Raw genomic sequence first — 5,811 nt, 5'->3', positions numbered from 1 at the left:
TATCATAGGGATATATGTGTGCCTATGTTTATAGAGGCACAATTTGTGATAGCCAAATCTTGGAAACAACCAAGATGCCCATAACCTGAAGAATGGATGAAAAAGATGTGGTATTTCTGCACAATAGAGTATTACTCAGCTATAAAGAATGATAACCTCGAAGCCTTTATATTTAATTGGATACCACTGGAAGATACACTCTTAAGTGAAATAAACCAGACATACATGTGTAAATATCATTATAGTTTCCCTAGCATAAGAACTCAAAAGAAGAAATACAAATAGAAAGGTATAATACAATTAAAAGGAAAGCAAGAACTTGAGGACTAGACAATGAAGAGAGAGAAAGGAGAAGATCTGGGAAACATGACAGAGACAAGCCACACAGTTATATGTATAAGATAGGTAAGGCAATGATCCTGACAATCTTCAGAAGGTTTTTGAATCTAGCAGTTAATTGGAAGGATTCTCATCCTGACTAACTATATATACTGACACCTGTGAGCTAAGCAACTGCACTGAAGATGGCAATGTATAATAGTAGTTTCAAGCTTGGAGTGCTTGTCATTCTGGTCTTCTGAATACGTGCTGCTTGTCATGACACATCAGTTGCTGCTGTGCTGTCACTCGGGTAGATGACTGTTTAAAAAGGAAGGGGGTGGTGAATGAAGGCAGGAGATAGGAAAAGAAGTGTTGTGGGACTGTCTGTTACAATATTGTATATGGTTAGACTTCTGGACTTAATGTGTAAACATATATAATCCTTAATTCCTATTTTTTATATGTATTTTAATTTTTTAAATTTTTTTGTCATATTCTGTAGGACTTAAAGTTTAACATATCAATACCTGATGAAAAGTACCTGTCCCATGTTATGCCTAAGATGTTTGATATTCAGACAGTGAGGTTAAGCTCAACAGCCTATGTTGTAGGGTAATAACAATAAGCTTCTCCTCTGGAGGGTTAACAACGTAAGTTTGCAGACCAAAAATTAGAGAAAAAGGAGGGCTAAAAGGAAAGCCAACAAATTTTGGCTCTAGCCTTTAAGGTCAATGAAGACTCAGGACATATGAGAACTTGTACTGTAATACCATATAACTCAGTTGTGTCCCAAATTTTCTGATCAAGGAGATTATGGGGCCAAAGAGGAAAGTGATTGATGATGTAGAGTGTGCCTAAGGATAGTCACATGGAGAGAAAACATTCTGTCGGGCTTTCACAGAGAGCACATTGGCCAAGCAATGGCCGTGACTCATCCACATGGCTGACACTGACAAAGGATCTACAATCTGAGGTGCAGGGTCTCAGGATAAATCCTGAGGGGATTTGCTGACTTTATCAGATCCAAAAGCTACAACTCTTGTTGCATAGTTCTGGCTTTATATTGATCTTAACCATCCAGCACAAAGGTATAAAAATGAAGTACAATAAATAAAGCCATGTTGTTATGTTGAGCTGCAGGGGACTCAGGTCAACAACTTCTGTCATTGCCAGTCAAGTGAAAGACCCAATACTGTTATGGACTACTGGACTATTTTGGAATATTTTGCTGAGTTCACACACCTGTAATATTTAAATGATGGAACTAAATTTAAAAAGCGGATATAGATGAATAACCATTTTGTATCTGTGCATTCAAAATGGTTAGGATAGATATATAGCTACATTCTCTTAATTCAAGGGATAAAGGGATTTGGTCTAATAGTGTTTGTAAATAGGATATCATGTCTGCATTTTGTACAACAAATAACCACTAGGTCAGCAGTATACAATGTGTTAATTATTGGAACTGTCCTACCAAATTGATTTGAAAATGTCTCATTGCTATTTCTCAATAAAATTATAGAAAAAAGAAAAAAAAGACTGCTATGTGCATGTCCAAGGCTGTGCCTCAGCACAAACAGACTGCATGCGGTAGTAAATAAACTTCACTGAAATAACTACGCACAGTCAATGAGCAAATAAAAAGTGAAGAGCAAGTAGCCCAGGAAATTTTAAAACTCACGGGAAAAAAATAATTTGTCACATGAAGGAGAAACCCAATAAAAACAACACCTGGGTTTTCACCAAAAAATAATGTATAAAATAAGCAATGCAATCATATGTACAAAGTGCTGAAAGAGAAAAATTGTAAATCAACTACCTCACATTGATGAAAACAATTTTTCAAAGTGATTAATAAAGATATGCTTATATCAAAATCTGACAGACTCCACTGCTAGTACATGTGCTTCTCAAGGAAGAACTTCAGAAGTTCGTCAGTTCTTTACAACACAGTAATTCAAATGTACAACAACAGTGGATAGGGAGAGAGCTCAGCGACCTAAACACCTGCCTGGCAAGCACAAGGACCCTGATTCAATTCCCAGTAGCATGTGCCATGCCAGCCCCAGAGCGCAGGTATGGTGACACAAGCCTGTAATCCCATCACTGGAAAGGCTGAGACAGGAGGATCACTATGAGTTTAAGCTGCATAGTGAGACCCTGTAACAAATAAATAAATAAATAAATAATTTTAGATGCTTAAAAGTACAACAAATTTACTAGTAAATGCAATCATTTATGATATTATAAAAGCTTATATGCTGCATTTTTGTCTTGACTGATCTTAGAAGCAAATGCACAGAATAATCTGTATACATTTGTATTGTTGTATCTATAATATACAGAAATGTAATACAATGATAATAGTAAAAATGAAGTAAGTGGTAGAAAAGCTATGCTGGAGCAAAAAATTGATCAGATAACCACAACAAGAAATAAAGAGAACCATAATTCATAAATTGAAAAACACAGCAAAACCCCATAAATATGTATTTAATCTGCTTTGTTTTCTCAGTTTCTTTAGAAGGCATAAAAATAATGCAATTGTACTGGCTGGCTTGTATCATAGAATGTGCACACACACACACACACACACACACACACACGCACTATAAGCCAGGAAAGCACACTGTCTTTGATCCAGCAACTAAAAAAGAATACAAACTGGGTAGCTCAGCAGCTACCCATTCATTTGGCTAATTTTAGAGGCTTAAGTCCAAGAGTAAGCACCAGCAGCTATGTGTCACTCTGGCTCACAGAGTGCACTCTTTTCACGGTGTCCTTACATGATGCAAGGGGTAGGAAAGTGCTCTCCGGCTTCGTTCATCAAGGTGTTAATCCCATTCATGAGAACTTCATCCTAATAACCTAAACATCTCCCCAGGGCTATACTTCCAAATACTACATTAGAGATTAAGCTTCCACAAAAAGTCTGGGGAACAATGCATATATTCATCCCCTAGCATTAACAGAGAATTGTATCAGTGCAATATTTCTAGGGGCTGGGGAGATGGCTCAATACAATAAGTGCTTTCCTGGCAAGCACAAGGGCCTGAGTTCAATCCCCAGTTCCACAGGAAAAAAAAAAAAATTCTAGAACTCAGTGGAACTAAACTAACACAAATGTAAGATAGATAATAATGACATTTTATGTATATTATAATCCCTAAATCCACTACAAATATAACCAATTTACATTAATATTTGTGTGTACTTGTAAACGAAACAGTATGTAAATATGTCCAACCAAACACACACAACTAAAAGAATGAAGTGAAAGCAACAATGAAACACAAAACATACTGTCCACAGGACACACATTCTAAAACATCCAAACAAGAGTAAAAGCACACCAAAAGTGAGGCAGAGCATGGGAAGGCTCTGGGCAGAGGCAGCAGCAGAAGTACGAATCCAAACCCAGGCTGAGTGACTTAGTATGATCAGTCTCAATATAAAAGCTTTGTTTCCAGTTCTGGGAAAATTATTCAGAGGGAAGGCCCAATATTAGAAAAGAAAATAATGACAGGAAAGCAAAAATGGCTGTATTAATGTCATATGAAATATACTGCAAAACAAAAAGTTTTCATAAAAAGGAACACAGAATATTCAAAACTAAAATCACACAGTATAAATTCTCTAACCAAAAGGAAAATTAGAAATTTATAACACAAACAGATTGAAAAATTCATAAACTTATATTACTAAATAATTCATTTAACAAGTGGGTTAAAAATCAAAAGAGACAAATACTTTAAATGAATAAAGGAAAATCCAACCAAAGCTTAGAGTAAGTCTTAATAATAAAGATTTATTTTTTTAAAAAAAGAAGAGTATCTGAAAACAGGATCACTACATAGTACTTTATGGAAATTGCAAAAGAAGGAAAAATGAAAGAAAACAAGCAGAATTAAAAAATACTACAACTCAAATTACTTGCAGAACAGAGATACAACACAGAAAATCAACAAGATCAAAAAACTTCCTACAGTGTTTGCTTCGGCAGCACATATACTAAAATTGAAATGATACAAAGAAGATTAGCACGGCTCCTGTGCAAGGATGACACACAAATTCGTGAAGCATTCCATATTTTTTCCATATTAATACGCTGAGCTGTAAAAGGTTCAAGTCAACAACTTCTGACATTGCCGGTCCTACAGATAACCCACTATTATTATGGACTACTGGACTATAATGGATTATTTTTTTGAATTCACACACCTAAAATATTTAAATGACAATGGAATGCCCTTCTCTGACAAAACTAAACAAAAAAAGGGGATATATCTATGAAGGACCATTTTGTATCTGTATATACAAAATAGTTAGGATAGATATACAGTTACTTTCTCTTAATTCAATGAGAAGAAAGATTAGTACTAATAGTCTTTGGACAGTATATCATGTCTGCCTCTTGTACAATGAATAACTATTAACACAACAATATGCAATATAAAATTATTGTGACTGTCCTACTAACCTGTTTTGAAACTGTCTCATTGCTAAAATACCAAAAGGCACTTATTTGGTCCAATTTTCCTAGGCTATTAGATGCCTCGTGGTTGAAAATATTTTATAATGTGTTCTGTGACATCTTAATTAGAAAAGGCTAGCATTTCTGAGTCAGATATTGTCACTGCAATTGTCCAGTTTACACTTTTTTTCCCCACAAACACCAGCAAGCAAAGAAGATAATGCATGAAATTGGCCGGAAGGAACCCAATAATACAATAAAATTCAGAAACAATGAGAAACTGTTCCAACTACAATTCTTCACACATAGATCCAAATACTTACTTGGAAATGTAATATAAATGTTATCTACATGGACATCAGCTATTTTTACATGATCCTTTTGAATTTTATGAGATATGCAAATAAAAACCCTACAGTTAACTCTACAGTAACTACAGGCTGTTATAAAAACATAATAAACTCAAGCCAACAGGAATCCTTAATCCTGAACTCTGATCTGTGAGAAGGAAACAAAAGAGAAGCTGATTTCAATTAGACTAAAACAAGGGTCAGGCAACAAATGCTGGGTGGGGGGGCTAATATTTTTTAGAAATCTAAAAATCAGGGGCTAGGGAGATGGCTCAGTGGAATAAGTGCTTCCCTGGCAAGTGCAAGGGCCTGAGTTCAATCCCTGGTTCTGCAAATAAATAAATAAATAAATAAAATAAAAATCAGTACACATACTTACCATAAAAGATTGAAAGTAAGCTTTTAAATTGTGTTGAAAATTTAAAGTAGTCCAACTTGAAAATTATGCTTCTGTGACAATGAAAATCCCTTTGTTTTTTCTCTCCACAAAGTTCAAAAGAATATTAAGAATTTTAGTGCACAATGTAATCTTCATCAAATCTATCAGTTAACACTTAAAACAAGCTACATTTGTTGAGCATCTATCTTGTTTGAGCTGGATGGTTTTCCATTATAACAATTAATCCTCACAAAGCCTTACATGAAGACCTGCTACGGTTGTGG

At 35.0% G+C, this 5,811-nt stretch overlaps 1 non-coding gene across 1 annotated transcript; it reads left to right on the top strand.

Moving 5' to 3' along the window:
• The first annotated feature begins 4,311 nt into the window (after nt 1-4,311).
• Nucleotides 4,312-4,418, top strand: LOC111813741. Its single transcript, XR_002818910.1, has one exon. It is a non-coding gene; the product is annotated as a U6 spliceosomal RNA (small nuclear RNA).
• Nucleotides 4,419-5,811: the final 1,393 nt, after the last annotated feature.

The sequence above is a fragment of the Octodon degus genome, unplaced genomic scaffold (assembly GCF_000260255.1).
Source record: "Octodon degus isolate 3935 unplaced genomic scaffold, OctDeg1.0 scaffold00218, whole genome shotgun sequence".
Lineage (NCBI taxonomy): Eukaryota > Metazoa > Chordata > Mammalia > Rodentia > Octodontidae > Octodon > Octodon degus.
Note: the sequence above shows the minus strand (reverse complement) of the source record. Positions and strands in the feature narration are given on the sequence as shown.